The sequence below is a fragment of the Protopterus annectens genome, chromosome 11.part0, assembly GCF_019279795.1.
Source record: "Protopterus annectens isolate FY-2018-M chromosome 11.part0, PAN1.0, whole genome shotgun sequence".
Taxonomy (NCBI): domain Eukaryota; kingdom Metazoa; phylum Chordata; order Ceratodontiformes; family Protopteridae; genus Protopterus; species Protopterus annectens.
The window spans coordinates 982,955,783-982,972,972 of NC_056745.1; the positions used below are offsets into that span (position 1 = coordinate 982,955,783).

General features: G+C 41.0%; 1 protein-coding gene across 2 annotated transcripts in view; it reads left to right on the forward strand.

The window, feature by feature from the left end:
* PCLO (piccolo presynaptic cytomatrix protein) overlaps positions 1–17,190 on the forward strand; it is a 2,606,742-nt gene that overhangs the window by 684,749 nt on the left and 1,904,803 nt on the right. The gene's annotated exons all lie outside the window — the stretch shown is intronic.

Consider the following 17,190-nt stretch of genomic DNA (forward strand, 5'->3'; position numbering starts at 1 on the left):
GCATTCTATTAAGTCACACCATGGTCCACCCCAGTGCTGCTTAACAACCATGTCCAAATCAACAAACAAAAAACACTGTCAGGAAAATTAAGATGACAATAAAGAGAATTACTCATCTTCCTATTTTTTATATTGTTCAAATGTTCATATATTCTCTCCTTAAATTGACGAATAGTCTTTCCAACATAAAAACTTGGACACTTTTGACAAATAGCTAAATAAATCACCCCTTCTGTTTTACAATTAAAATGTGAATTTATCTTTATTTTAATATTATTAACCTTACCTTGGTCAGATTCCTTTATACAAAAGCATTGACTACAGCTGCCACATTTGAAAGTACCATTTTTTATTTTGTTATACAGATCTTTGCCTCTGTCATCAACTTCTAAAAACTCTTTAGGCATCTAGCACTCCTAGTAACAAAACTTGGTCTCCCACCCAGTAGTTCTTTTAAGCCTTCAAAACCCTGGAAAAAGGCAAAACTGTTAGTAATAATCTGTCTAACCATAGGACAATTCATTGTATAAGTCGTAATAAAAGTCTATTATATATACATTTTATAGGGGCAATGTGTTGGGACTTTAAGAATTAATTAGGTCAGGTGATTTAATGCTTCTACTTAAGGGGAATGAGGTTGTTAGAACTTGGATTCTGATGAAGTTGTGTTACAGTCTTATGAAAGCACTCAATCCTGTTATATTAAAGTTTTTCAAGAAGTTTTTTTCTGCGACTTTTTTCCAGTGGACTTGTACTTTGTTCGGTTCTTAGTTGCTGTCTTTCATTCTTTCAAGGCAGCAGAAAGCAACCCTGCACTACCAGGTTATAACTCATTCCACACCTTTCAGCCACAGAAGTTGGACCGATGCTCCAAAGGTGGTGGTGTTTCCATATTCATAAAGGATGTGTGCACAACTCCAGACTAGTAGCCCAACATAACGCATCAGAGATACTTCAGGTGCAGCTAACATTGGTTAAGACAGCAATTCAGGTCGTAGCCTGCTATAGGTCCCCAACAATGTCCCAAGACTCACACTCCATGTTCCTAAGCACATTGGAGAATATTAGGATCCAACCTAACACTCTCGTACTGGGCGACTTCAACTACCCCTCCATTAACTGGGAAAACTACTCATGTACCAATACACTTGCCCAACATTTCCTGGAATACATTAATTCAAATGCCCTGGACCAGCTCACTCTTACCCTCACTAGAGGTAGCAATATCCTTGACCTGGTCATTCCTAACATGGGCGACCATTGCTCTACACCAATAGTTAACTCCTCCCGGGTTAGATCTCACCACAAACTAATCACCCTGGAAATCCCCCCCCCCCCCCCGCAAGGGTAACCACCATGAAAAACTTCACCAAAGCTAACTTTGGGCTCCTAAAAACAGAGGTGGCTAACTTCATGGCACCCATGCAAATGGAGAATAGTTGCATGACCGCCGAATCATACACCAATGCACTGTACAAACATGTACACAAATGAATGGATCTCGCCATACCCAATAGAACAAAAAAAGGAAGCCAATCTGGTGGTCCCCTGCCATAAACAAACTCTACAACAGAAGGAGGAAACTGATGCAGAATAAGGTGAAGTCCCAAGACTTTAAAAACTCCCTTATCAGCCTCAACAAAAAGTTGTGATCCCTCATTAAATCCTCTAAAGCTAGCTATGAATTGCAGCAGATAGTAAAGACAATCACAAGGCCTTCTATAGTTATGTAAAGAATCTCCATGGCAATACCCAGATTTGCTCTGAGTTACTGCACAATGGTACCTCCTATACTGAGCCAACAGATATTGCCAATATACTGGCCAACAGATTCAGTGCCAGCTTTACCCCTCTCTACCCCCCAAAGGACCAATCATAATAAAAGTAGATTGCAAGACACCCAGTATTACTGCTACACAGGTTAAAACAGCACTGTCCAAGGCCAAGAATACAGCTTCCATGGGACCTGACAATATACCTGGATGTGTTCTACATGAACTACAGAGTGAATTGGCACCTCACTTGTGTGCCCTGTTCAATCACAGCCTCACCTCAGGCTTTGTCCCTACCAAATGGCACACTGCTACAGTCATCCCTCTCCACAAAAGAGGAGCGACTACAGACCCTGGGAACTATCGCCCCATTAGCCTGACAAGTCTGATATGCAAAGCTACGGAACGCATCATCATGGACCTAATAAACAAGGATATAGGGATGTTAGGGAATCTCCAAACTCTGGATCCCACACAGTTTGGTTTTGTGAAGGGTAGATCATGCCTGCTCAACTTCTTTGAGTCAGTCACCAGAACTGTGGATGAAAGCAAGGTGGTTCATACAGCCTACCTTGATCCTGGCCAAGGCATTTGATACCATTCCCCATTCAGGAATCATAGAAAAACTCACTAAGCTAGGCATCAACCCCTATATCACTAGGTGGGTTGCAAACTGGCTCACAGATAGAACTCACAGTGTGAAAGTAGCGTACTCTAAATCAGACTGCCGACCAGTCACGAGTGGAGTCCCATAGGGTTCTGTCATGGGTCCTCTCCTGTTTGGTATCTACTTCTCTGAAGTCCAGGACAACACAAAGGGTCTCTGGCTGACACAGTTCGCAGACGATTGCAAGTTGGGAGCTATTATTAACTCCCCAAGTGATGCTTACATCCTACAAAAGGCCTCAGAGACCAACAACTGGTGTCAGAACCATGGCCTTAAGCTCAATGCCATAAAATGTGTTGTCATCCCCTTTGGGTAAAATCCAGTTCCCATGAATTATCACATCAATGGTAGTCCACTGAACACAGAAGGTGTTATAAGAGATCTGGGAACACAGGCTGACAGCAGCCTCTCTTTTGACCACCACATTGCCACTGTGGTCAGAAAGCCCTTTTATGTGTCACATCTCATTACTATGGGTTTTGCATCCAGGAGGAAAGAGGTCATTGTTTCCCTCTGCTCTTCCCTCATTATGCCAGTCATCGAGTACAATGCCCCATTTGACATGTACCTCTTTAGACACCTGCAACAACTGGAGAGGCCACAAAAGTACCTCACAAAGAGGATCCTAGGCCTTAAACACTTGTCCTATATGGACAGACTCAAAAAACTCCAACTATTCTCGGTCTCATATCGCCTACTTAGAGGCAATCTCTGCTTGACATACAAAGCCATGTCTGATGCAGCTCTGTTAGAAATGCTACATCAAAAGAAATCACAATCCCTCCTCACCACATGCTCCAGTGACCTCAACCTCATTATCACAATCAACAGAACATGCTGGAGGGACAGGTTCATAACCCAGAGACTGCCCTTGCTATGGAATAGACTTCCCATACATGTCAAACAGAGCACCTCACTGGCCCTCTTTAAGAGAAACCTTGATGAGTGGATGTGAAATAGAAAATTCTCCCCAGGGATCACTGCAGTGGCTCTACTCGGCAGAAGCACTAGGAACTAAGGTTGGGTGGCACAATGTCAGGGTAATTCTATGGGCTAGCTTTGTAAAGGCTCCAGGGCCATTAGCTTAGTACATACCTATGAACCTAAGCCTAAAATAATGGGGGTGCAAAGACCCAAAAATAGAGACAGATTTTAAATATTGCTCTTATAAACATGGAAAGTTGCTAGATTAACTGGATCTGTGTAAAAATGCATTTTCTGAAGGATCAGATGTCTGAAACTCAAATGTGTGTCATTTTTTATTGACTTCACTCCTCAATAATTTGCCAAAATACCACAAATTTTATGAAGAACAGGCCAAAAATATGACACAAAAATCTGGACTTTCTGTGAAAATCTAGACAGTTGAGAGCTATGATACACAACACAAAATGTATGCCCTTCTCTAGCCTTAACCCTCAAGGAATCACACAGACATTCCTAGCCACAATGCCAAAATGTTCTTTATATCTGAAATGTTTGGCATTAAAATCTCAAACCACATGTATCTTATTTGTACACTGTCAGTCTTCCTTCTATCAACATCTCTAGCACGTGATATTGAGTTCTGTTGATGACTTTCCCAAACACTTCAATCTGTTGATGATGTGATGATGCTACGGAGTGAAGTGTTTCCATACATACAAAATTTTTCAAGGAAGTTAATGACTAATTCTTTTGATACTAAAGTAATGCCAGTTCCAAGAAAGACATTAAGTAATGCGTTTGTCATCTTTTTTGTTACGGATATTTATTTTAATAATACTTTACCAAATCTGCTTTCTAGCTCCCGCAACTGTGCATTCCAGGCATGGACAATGAAATAGAACCAGTTAAACTGTCATCTGATAGAGCAAACAGAGGTCACTGTAAAAAAAAGACTATAATGACATTTCCTGAAACCTTACTGAATGGTTTGTTTTGCACCTCAGTGATGTTTCACTTAAGAAATCAGTGTAAATTTTCAAATTCTGTAGAATGACTTATTCAAAGGATGCAAACCACAGCAATGTATTTAGCAATGATTAGGAGTAGTGCACTATAAAGCAGTCCAGTGAGCTTCCTGGAGTGATATGTATGTCCTTCTGTATTAGATAGGTTACAAAATATGCTTTTCTGCCTGCTGCATGCACACTGAACAAGTCGATGTTGTTGTCAACCAGTGTCCTTAGTATGAAAGTTTATAGCCTAAATGTTTTCATACAAATATGTTTGGAAGTTTGGATATTGTAATTGATTCTGCAAGGGCCAAATTCAGAAAGGTTACCACTGAGTGTACACAAGGTGTAGACTTTTCAGTAACCATTTCTGATTCAGACACAGCCCCACCACTGTGCTGCAACATGTCATCTCTGAGAAATACATTTTATTATCTTGTCTGTTACATTGCTCAATGGCCATGCTACATGCTAATAAGACAGTCCAGGGAAGAGGCCTATGCTAATTATCCATGTGCTTTCTCATTGGAACTGTCTGTAGTAAGACATTTACATGGCCAAGCAATTAAATAAGTGTAGCACAGCCTGTCCATGCTCAAGGCTTTTGCTGTGTTCATCCAGCCAAGCAGAAGTAAGTGCTGGGAAGTTTAGCAGTCACTTAGTGTTAAGGGTGTGTGCAAAAGTGTGTGTGTGTGTGTGTGTGTGTGTGTGTGTGTGTGTGTGTGTGTGTGTGTGTCTAGATGGGAGATAGCAGCAGGGAGGTTAGTATGGGGGTAGGTTAGGTTGGTGTGTGTATGTTTCTGTGAATGGATGTCTGTGTTTTTGAGTGCAGTTGGGTATGGAGGGGGTTGTGTGTATGTGTGTAATAATTGTGTGAAAGTGTGTAGATTTTTGGTAGCTGTCTTACCTGCACACCCACAAACCTACGAGCAAAGCCTGCAACATTAGATCAAGGAGAGCACTAGCAACCAGGAATACTTTAACAATATAGATGAGGGCAGAGGCAGTGGCTACCAGGGAATAATTTAAATATGTGTGTCTTGGGGAACACTAGCCATCGGGGAGTAATTTATATGCATGCATTGTTGGAAGTTGACACTAGACACCAGAGATGTCTGAAATTATGTGGGCCCAGGGGAACGCTTGACACCAGGGATAACCTATTCTGCCATAATGGCACTTACACATAATAGTGATGAGGAGGAACACAATACACCAGGGATGCTCTATATAGTGTTCCTTAAAGGCACTTAATTATAAAATATGGTGGGGGGAACCACTAGAGACAAGGGATGCTATTAAGCAGCAATGCAGTACAGGAGCTAAAAGAGGGTCGAAGTCTGCACTCTTGCCACAGTAAACCTTAGAATTAACCTGCTTCACTTGCTGTGAAGATAGTACAGCAAGGATTTTTTTTTTATCTTTTAACCTTTAATTTTTGTCTCATAGTGCAAGACCAGTCAAAATCAGAGGCAGGTATTACATTTAGAAAGATGCTGGTCTAACACCTTTTGCACTACCGTGGATTGTCAGAAGGATATGAAGTGTGAAACTCTGTCATTGATGACTGATGGAATTCATCCATGATTTACAAGGGCAGGAAAAAGGAGACATTGTGGATGTTCTGGCAGCATACGTGTAGATACACACTATGCAGATTGTGTGGGAGAATAAATAGTGCCCTGTGCTAACACAATACGGCCACTGCCACCACTGTTACTACCACATGAAGTGCTACTCGGCACTCACAGTAATTAATACCAATTAAGAGACATTTTAATTCACCAATAATGAGGTCTTTCCTCATTGTGGCTAATGTCCCTATGAATCCAGAATCTCCATATTGCAGACACAAGGCCTTTATCCTGCAGCCCTTAATGTGAACTGTAGGGTTCTTTATAAATTGCTATGAAAGGTTTTTGTTGTTTACAATAAATTGTGACTGTGGGGTGTGGCCCAGTTCCTTCTTCTTTTTGTTTGTTTTGTTTGTTTTGTTTTTGCTTTGAGATTCTTATATACTCTTTAACATTTATTTTCGTATTTAGTGTTGTAAAACAGTTATTTCGCTTGCTAGAATAAAAAAAACATATAAGGAAGAGTAAGAAAAAAGCTTTTACCAATGTTTACATGGGTGTGTGTTGCTAATGACTTTATAAATATCACGTATGACATTGTCATCTCTGAGAAATACATTTTATTATCTTGTCTGTTTATCTACTATGTTTTCTTGTTTTGCTGTTGACCGAGGGACATTAGCTGTAACTTCATTGCATTTCTGACTGGTTAATAATTACATTGCTCAATTATTTTGCCCATGGTGAAGAAAAAAATGGCATTCGATTGGCAGAACAATTACACTGGAACCCTTAAGCAATAAAGAAAAAAAACAATTCCCTTTCTGATGCATGGCTTACTGTTACAGAGTAAACTGATTCATCTGATTCCTTCAAGTAAGATTACATTGAACAGAAACTGAAAACTTGAATTAAATTATTTTCTTTTTTAGTCATCACAATTTTGCAAGAAACTTAAATTGTGTTTAAATTTGAAAGACAATTCACAGTTTTTAACAAAACTGTTGATTATCAGTTGAAATTATTTCATGTACATTGTTCTTTTCTTCAAGTTAAATGTCTGCAGACTGCACAGTGAATTGTGCTGTGATGGTACAGATGAAAAGGTAGTTTGAATTCATGCTTTCTTTGGCAGCGTTCTGTAACACTCAACTGATGTACATGGACAGATCAAAACAAAAACATTAGAGGTAATATTATGTAATTCATATAATGCTGAGTGCAGATCTAACAGGTCTTTAGTTTGTCAGAAAAGGGAAATTTGTGATGTGGTGATGAATTCTTTAGTAGTGCTTAAAAAGTATCGGGTGGGGTGGGGCATGCTTTTCCAGTGCATCATGGGCAAGAGGAAACATGCATCATGGTTGGGATCCTACTCAGGGTATACAGAAAATTATTTATTGAATGAACAAACTGGCTATGATGCATACTCAGTACACCTCAGAAGAAACTGTACAAAAATGTTTTAGGTCTTTCATCCACCAAATTAATTTGGACTTCATCAGAAACAAATTCCATTTGGTGTGCGTCACACAGGATCATAAGATCATAGGTTACTAGGCTATTGGCCCTAAGGCCTCTACAAGCCTACCATGTTATACCCTTGTTCCCTTATGGACCAAGATATATAGTCTATGTTTGCATGAGAATCTAAGATCAGCACCGTCTGATGCTAAGAGAGACTTAGGTGAAACCCTTGTGTGAATTTACAGTTTCCCATCCAATTGTCCAGGTTACGCTTAAATAGGGTCATTTAGGAGCTCTGTTTTACATGAATTGGGAGTTTGTTCCAGAAGAGTGGCAACCTCTGGGAGACTTTTATCTATCCAGAATGTCCTGTTAATATCACAGGCTAGGTTAAGATCCCTAGAGTCAGTAAATCCTGCCCAATTGGATTTGTGGATGTGCAGCAGCTTCATCAAGGCAGGGTCTAAGACTGCTCCATAGGCCAGGCATAAGTCACCACTAAGCAGTCTATGCAATACTGAGTAAAGTGATAAGACCTTAAGTCTCTCCATGTAGGTCATGTGTTGTAGGCCCTGAATTTTCTTGGTGAGAAACCTTTAAGGTCTCTCCAGTTGCTGCAGATGTCTGGTGAGCTATATACAAAAGGGGGCACTGTACTCTATAATTGATCTGATGAGATCCATGTACAGGGGAGCTATAACCTCCTTAGCTTTGGATGCTATACTCTTGCTTATAAGGTATACAAAGTAGAAGGCTTTCCTTACTACTGTGGACACCTGATGATCAAAATTAAGGCTGCTATCAACTTGTGTTCCTAAATCTCTCACCACTAGGTTTGAACTTAGGGGGATAATATTAATGTTGTTGTTAGCAGTTTCTCTTTTGCTGAAGGGGAAGATAATGCAGTTTTTTGCATTTAATTTATGTCCGTGGCTTTGACACCAGTCATTTGTCTGTGTAAGCCCATTTTGTAGTATGGTGACATTGATGAAAGGATAGCTAAAGTCACCCATGACTAGGGTATTTGGCTGTACTTAGAGTGACTCAAGTAGGTCCAGCTAGGCTGTGTATTTTTTGTGGTTCATGATGGGGAACCTATAGCTAACAATGACATGGATGGGGGTCTTTCCTACTTAGTTGAACTTAGAGTGGCTCTAAGGAGTCATACTGTTTTACCAGTCTAGAGTTGAGTATGTATTAAATGAAGATGGATACTCCTCCTCCCTTCTTTTTTTCACGTACGTTTTGTGGTCTGAACGTGTGGAAGGCATTGTAGTCCTGCATGGCTGGGGTACTCTCTGAGGCCTCGAACCATATCTCTGTGATGTGCAGACATCAGCGTCTCCCAGCATTAAGCAACATAACCCTGAGTTCATTTCTGGAGGATATTTTTACGTCAGGAATTTTGTTCTTATGACATTGCGTAACAAAGGCACAAAGGTGGATGCAAGTTCCTTTGCCAGCAACCCAAGCCCTAGAGGCGACAGGTGAAGGCCATCTCTGGCAAAGCAGTGTGGTCACATGATGTCTTTACATTTTTTGGATAACTACTATTTAATGATTGAATCAATTGATATTCCTTCCTCAAGATGTTAACATTTCTGTGTCTTACTAACTAACTCTTATTGTCAAGGCTGATGCTTTCTGATACTACTGCTTGCTGTGTTTTTAACATTTTATATTGTTAGCTGTTTTTCTTCTATATGTATTGCTCTCCAGGGCAATATAAATATATGGCACACCTGGATCAGTGCACTAACCTGGTTAATAAGAAACAAGTGAAAAGTAAATAATATACTGCATAAAAGCAATGCTTATGGAAGTATGTGTCAACAATTTAGCTTTCCATTTAAAAAACAAAAAAAAACAAGAAATCTGCAGAGAAATATAAATTACAGGAGAGAAAAAAAAACACTGAGTTAGTGACATTGCAGGATCCTGTTCACTCATTCTGTCCAGTCCACCCTGTGGGTCCGTGAGCCACTTGTCAGATCCAGCTCAGTGCTGTAGCCTTGAGCCTCTTTGAGATGTCTCCCATAATGCACTAGGGTCTAGAGTTACATCAGACCTCATTTGCTGCCATTGTCTTTAGTAGTGGATCTCCATTACTTGGTGAAAGCTAAATGCTTCACACTGCTTTTCTTCAGTTGCCCAGTTTTTGTTCCCTTTTACTCATGGGTGTCAGAATTAATATTTTCTAATCATTGTTGTAGTTTTGCAGTTCCAGTCAAAATGTATCCCTTTTTCTCCTTCTTTATTCCCAATGCCATTTTTCCTGTAGTTGGGTACTGATACTTAAAAAAAAAATCTTTTCTTGAATATATAAATGGACAGATATAAATATATACATATATTGCTACTGTATTACTTAACAGTTACTAGGGGTTATTGCTAGTCATTGTGTGTGTGTGTGTGTGTGTGTGTGTGTGTGTGTGTGTGTGTGTGTGTGTGTGTGTGTATGTAGACCAAGACAAGGAAAAAGTTTAAAAAATTGATTTGCACATAGTACTCTTGGGGGTGGCATATGACTTGCCTTCAGTGTGAGTGCTTTATCAGACAGAAAAAAACAAGTCAACTCTAAAGGGGCTGTTTCCCTCCAATCTAGACTCCACAAAAAAACAAAAAAGGTTCTAAAAAGTTTCAAAAGCTTAGGAATCAGAGTAAAGAAAAGGGTGCTCAAATGACTCAGAACCATCTGAAGTACTAAAAACACCAAGGTTGAATGTCCCTATGGTTAGGACAATCCACGTACATTTCTCCACCAGATCTGGAGCTTCCAGAGATGATCATTGTGCAAGTTGTTTCACCAAAGAGAACCACCAGACAGGCTTCTTCTGAGAGGAAACCTCAAGGATCATGTATTTTCCTCTCTCCAAGTTATCACTGAGATTCATCAGATGCTACCAGAGTTCATCAGAGATGGAGCTGGATCCCTTGATAAGGAGTTTCTTAAGGAGACAGATTGAAACAGAAGTCATACCATCTCCTTCAGCTCTGAAGGTAGTTGGTGCAGTTCATCTGTCCCCTCTGTTAGCTCCTTCTCCAGTGGTATCAGAGTCAGTTCTTCACACAGGGTCTGTGCCCTCAGCAGCAACCTTTACCTCACCATCAGCACTATGGATATTGAATTTGACTCCGTCTGGACCGAGATCTTCTCTGGGGGATTTGATGTTGAGACTTTGGTGCCACCTTAAGAGATGTTTTGTACAGCTCCATTTGTAGTATTAGATACAGCATTTGAATCTTTGATTTATATCCCTTCCTCAAGGTCATCCACCTTCTCTGCTTCAAGGTTACTGTCTTCTGCTCTCATTGTTTCTCCTCTAGAAGGAATGTGTCTGGTTATTGATCTTTGGATCCAGTGGAGGTTGTAATATCCTTACAGGTTATGGAGAGTATAATTGCCTCACCAATGAGAGCTGAGACACAGGCCTCATTAGGATCAGCTTCATCCTGAGACTCCAGGTCCTTTTCTTTCCTTTCCTATCAGGCATCCTTGAGTCAAAGTCAAGCCACAGGCATCAAAACTACTGATTCACAGCAGGCAGAGTCCTATGAAAAGTCAGGATTTACCTGAAATGATGTGCAGAGAAAGGACGACTTATAAAAGAAGACACATAGACTCCCAGTCAAACCAGATACTGACTCTGACGACAGAGTTCCACCCAGTCCCCTCATGGAGAAACTCCTTTCAGTAGAATATTGGAATTTATGTGGCAGAGGGTATCTTGCCTTATTGAACCCCCCTGTCAAGGTGAGGTTCTCTTTGAGGCCTATGGCTCAGTCCCATTTACTTCTTCGGTGGTCTCTGCAGCAGATAAGCTAATTGATCTGGCAGTAAAGAGTTCATGGCAGACCCCAATATGTGTGAGACTTGAAAGCTTGGCAAAATTCTGAGGCCTCACAAGGACAAGCATCACTGGGCAAAGTCTCCTACTGTGGATTCCATTGTAATGGTAGCAGCAACCAAAAATGAGATGGCCAGTGATTTATGCTCTGCACACCTCCCTAACAGAGAATCCAGGGTAATGACTAGATTAGGAAAGCTGGCATATGCTTCAGAGAACTTCACCATAAGAGCTTTGAACTCTGCCACCCATATGAATTGTCTCCAGAAAGATTTTGCTCCACAAGCACTCCTGACTTCAGATTCCAGGAAACAATTGGATGTAGCCCTAGGTAAAATGTTCAGCATATCTAACCTCTTCATGCACCTCATACATAACATGGCAGATGGAGTGGTGAGGGAAGCTGGAACTGTTGTGCCCATGATACACCAGGAAGTGGCTGCACCTCTGTGACTTTGCAGACCACTTTATAGCATTCTTCACCATTACCCCACCATGATGGATGTTCTCTCTTTAGTCCATTAGTGAAAGAAAAGATGCAGAAGTGCGAACAGGATGGAAAGATCTTTCCTGCCATTGGATTGAAGGTTGAGGCCTCACAAAGATCATACTGTAGGAACCAAAAGGGGCCCAATTCAGTCTGATTCAGACACACTGAGCATCAGCAGTTTGAGGCACTTTTTGACAGTGGTGGCCATAGCAGAGACAGCCACTTCAATGGATTCAGGTTTAGAGAAAGAGGAGGTCCACAGAACCAGGGATATCATGGGCCCTTTTCGGGCAGACCGCTCCATCATCCCTGAAGGGCAGCCCAACTGCTTCCCTTAGGAAGCAGTGGGGGATCATTTACCTTTACACCCATCTGCATGGGACACCATCACACAGGTCAAATACATCAAAGAGATCATATCCGGAGGCTGTTCTAAACCTTTTTCCAAACTCCCCAAAACCAAAACAGACATTGCCCTATGTGCCACCTAATCAGGCAAGAGTGTGTGTGTGTGTGTGGGGGGGGTCACCTCTTTGTTCTTCAAAAGAGCCATCCAGGAGATTACTTGAAACCAGAGCGGGTCAGGTTTTTACAGAAGCTTCTTTTTGGTTCCAAAGAAAAAACAGGACTCCAGGTCCGTATTGGATCTAAGCTAGTTAACAAGTATAAAATGAAGTCAAAGTTCAACATGGCCAAAGTGCAGTCGATATTACCTTGTCTCATAGCATTACCTTCTCGTAATGATAGCAAAGGAATCCAGGGGTTACTTCACTTCTGTCTGGGAGTCAGCCATTATAAATTCCTGCCCTTTGATCTCACTACAGTCCCCAGGATGTTTACCAATTGTGTGGCTGTCATAGTGACTTATCTATGCAGAGTTTTCTTGCACTTGGACAACTGGCTCCCTGGCTGCTCCCACAATGGTCTCTCTTTTGCAGGCCAGGGACTGTCTGTTCAACTGTCTGGCCTTGGGAATTTTCAAGTCAAGTCTCCCAAGCCAGAAAATGCTCTTCATAGGCTGCTACTTGGACATAACAGAATACATAGTTTCTTTCTTGCCTAACATAATTCAGATATTGAGGTTGGCAGTCCTAACCCTTCTTCAAGTTTCATCCCCAACTGCAGCACTAGTTCTGAAGGTTCTGGGTCTCATGAAGTTGTCAGTAGTAATGGCTCAGTTTGCACATTACCATATGAGGATTCATAATAACTGCTACACACTCTTCTAAATCCTCCATCCAGACAGATTCTCATAACTAGTGCATGCAAGAAACATTTGCAGTGGTGGCTTGACTCCATTTATGTACACTATGGCAGGCCCATAATTCCACCATCTCCAGCAGAAGTTGTGACTATGGTCACTCTCTCCCTATGGTGGGGAAGTATTAAAATGGGAGGCTGCTCCGTGGTTTATGCACAACCAACAAAGCACATGTTCACATTAATGTCCTAGAGATGTGAGTAGTCTTTCTTGTGTTGCAAGATACTTAAAACTCCCTCTAGGAGTGATCTCCATCCAAATAGACAATATGACAGTAGTTTGGTACATCAACAAACAAGGAGAAACCAGATTGTACCTTTTATGGTGGGAATCAGTGAGGGTCTGGCAGTTGTCAATGGCCTTTGTACCATTTTCTTATAGCCACACACATTGTCTAAACTTTCAATTGCCTTGCAGACAGGCTCAGCAGATCTCTACTGATGCCTCACAAGTGGTCCCTTAATACAGCAGTAAAAAAAAAATCTTTAATTACTGTAGTTTTCACCTGGTGTGATCTTCCTGACTCCCCAGACAAAACCAAATATAGCAGATACTTTGTCCTTGTGGGAGGATCATGGTAATCTGCCTGAGATGCTCTTAGCCAGCAATGAACTCTCCAATTTCTTTATGAAATATCACCTGTAGCACTGATCTCCAGCTTTTTTCAGGAAGCGATCAAGTACAAGGCCCATGTCATCTTCATAGCCCCCTTCTGGCCTGGAAAAAATTGGTTTCCCTAACTTGAGGCATCATTATCAGGGACACCCCCAATACACACACACACTTTAGATCCAGTGCAGGATCTTCTTTCACACCCTTCCAGGACACCTCACATTGGTTGTCTGTAACCTAAAACTAACTCTCCAGTTCTGGAGAACCAATGGCAAATTCCTCTCTTCTAAGGTGAGCAGGATCCTATCAGAGAGTTGTCATATATGCTTCTTCTCAGAACACTAATCATTACTCAGCCCTGATTCCAGAAGTCCTCCAATTTGCAGCTTATATATTTGACTCTGGTTGTAGTTTTTTCTACAGTGAAAATGCAAATAGCAGCTGTATCAGATTTTCACACTTGACAACAGGAAAGTTCCCTTACCTCTTATAAACTTTATAAGACCTTTCCCAAAGGAACCTTTTCACTTGTGTACCCACTCAGAAAACCTATTCATAGGTTGTTACTAGGCTAATAACCACCATGCCCTTTACAAGCCTAGCTGCACACCCTAAACCCATTTGGATCCTGAGTGTCTATAAGAAGGGGCATGTTAATAGGGAGGTAACTAAGGTATTTGTAAAGGGGTTGTTAGGATATTACTTTTCTTATTGATGACCTCTGACCATAAGGTACATGGGGGAGCCAGACCAGGGGTACATTTCTAATATCCCATCCCATTGTCAAGGTTTTGTTTGAATAGGGCCATGGATGGGGAGCCTATTCCATAGCACTGGGAACCTTTAGAACACATATCTGTCTTCCCAGCACTTTTTGTTTATGCCTCAAGCAAAGTTCAGATTTCTGGATCTAGTGTTTCTGGTGCTATTTGCTTTGCACATGTGCAACAGATTTCATCAGGGCTTAGTCTTTAGAAGCCCTGTAATCCAGACAAAGATTCCCTCTCAGAAGCCTTTAGGAGACTAAATACAGAGGCAGAGCATACAGATGATTAGTGAAGGACAGGATATTTATGCCTTCAACTCTTCTGGTGAAAAACCTTTGAGGGCATTCTGACTGTTGCAAGTATCTGGTTAGGTACATGCTAAAGGGGACATTGTACTCAATGGCAGGTCTCATAAGGGCCAAGCAAAGTGGTACTATAACTTCCTTGGACCTGGATACCATACCCTTACCTATAAGTTGGGTAACATAGAATGATTTCCTTAGCTACATGTTGATCAAGAGGTAGATCGCCATCTACAAATATTCAGAGATCCCTGTTCCCAGATCTCTTACTACTAGGTTGGGGGGGGGTTATTGATGGAGCAATTAAATTGGTTGACAGTTTCCCAAAGGGCATTATAATGCATGTTTTGGCTTTGAGATTTATACCACATCTTTGGCACCAGTCATTCCTCCATGTTAAACCCTCTTGCAAGATGCTGGTGTCTTGGGGAAACCTATAATAGCTCCCAATTTACAGTCATCTGCAATCTTGTTGAACCAGAGACCTTGGATGTTCGCACCACCTTCTGAGAAGTAGATGACAAACATCAGTGGGCCCAGCAGAGAGCCCTGGATTACTGGTCTCTTGGTGGGGGTGACTCATTGACTCTGACTACTTGGGATATGTCTGTGAGCCAGATGGCTATCCAGTGAGTTTTTTGGAGGGTTATGGCCAACTCAGAGTGCTTGTCAACAGCACATGATTGGGGTATTGTATCAAATGCCTTGGCCAGGTCAAGATATGCAGTATGTACTGTTTTACTCTCATCCACTGCCTGTTTCTAGGTTGTAGTTGAAGAGTGTCTCAAGTGGTCTTAACAGGTTGTACTTCAGACTGTTGAGGAGGCAACTGGAGATATGTATATGTTGGGTCCCATAGAGGTGGTGTTCTTAGTTTCAGCGAGTGCTGTCAGCACCTGGTCGCCTGCTAATAGTTGGGGGAAGTATGTTGGAGGAGATTTTTCCTGGAGTAGCTGCAAGGAGTGGAGGTGATGTTTGAACAGAATTTATCAGCCAGTAGATTTACTGTGTCACCCTTATCAAAGAAGATGGTACTATTCACCTTGAGTTTGGCACACTGCTCTTAAGGTTATGGACATAGCTGAAGGAGGACTTGTGATTGTCCTTAGCCTTTGAGGATATCCTGACTTCACAGTTGGCCTTGTTGGACTTGATTAGACCTTTTAGTTTTGTATTTAGTTTCTTGTGTAGTTGTGTAAGAGGGCACTTCTGTTTAAAGGAGTTGCTTTTAATGATTTTAGCAATCAGTTTTTTTTTTCTTTCATTTTATACCCTGTTTAAATGAGGGTTCCAACAGTGGGGTTTGTTTTAGTGGTTGTTTTTGATTTATTTCTTGTAGGTACAGCATCCTCTATGCAGTCGTTCACGTTTGTTTATGGACTCCATGAATAATTCTGCATAGGTACTTTGGTCTCAGGGTTAGGGTGAGCCATGAATTTTGTCACTTATTAGTATGTAGTTTGCTTTAGAATAATTCCTAACTGCTACTATGTGGGGGGGGTTGATTTTTACTTCAACGGGAACTGCAATATTCGCCCATGTTGGTGAGTACCAGATCCAGTATGTCTGAGCCTCTTGTCAGAGTGCATACTATCTGTTCCAGGGTGCTTGGATTAGTAAAGTCCAGGAAGTATTGCAACTGTGAGTTTGAGGTATTGTAAGTTTCCCATTCTGTAGTCACCCATCATAGGGTATTTGCTTGGCTGGTGGGCGCCTCTAATAGGTTTAGGTAAGAGATACTGAAAAACCAGGGGCATAGATGTTGACCTGTATCTAACCACGATATGGTGATGGACCTTATGTGTGGTGAATTCCATGTGGATGATCTCCATGGTATCATCCTGTTTAACCAACCTGGCGGTATAACCAAAAATCCACGAAACAGCCCCAAAAACAATAACAAATAGCCAGCTTGAAGGGCTGAAGTCAGTCAAGAGCTCTAGTAATCAAGAAGAGTCTAATAGCACAAAGCATAAAAACGAGTTAAGTGCTTTCATCCTTGCCATTAAGGACTTTATCAGAACTAACCATACAATATAGGTGCTCATTTAAATACATATTAAATTAATGATACAGCCAATGAACACTGAGCAAGTTAAAACTAGTTACAAAAGCATTTTACTTTCTTAAAGACACATGCCATAATTAAATGTGCATTGATAAGAATGCAAGATATACATATAAGCTGAACTTGATTCTTTCTAAAACAACATAAATATTTTTAAAAGCTAAACCTGCATAAATAATTTGTTAGTACTAAAAACAACACTCAGTATCCCTACAGGATAACCACTCAACAGTGGATCACAGTTTAACTGCCCTTAAGTTTAATAAACAGGCTATACAGGTGGCATCATTTAAACCTGGCTTTTCACTTGCATTCAAGCAAACCTGCCATACCAATTCTCTATACTCTAATATTTGTTCACAAGGACCACCTCTGGGATTTTTTACCACCTGTTCTCAAATAAAAAAAATATCATCTCTTATTTT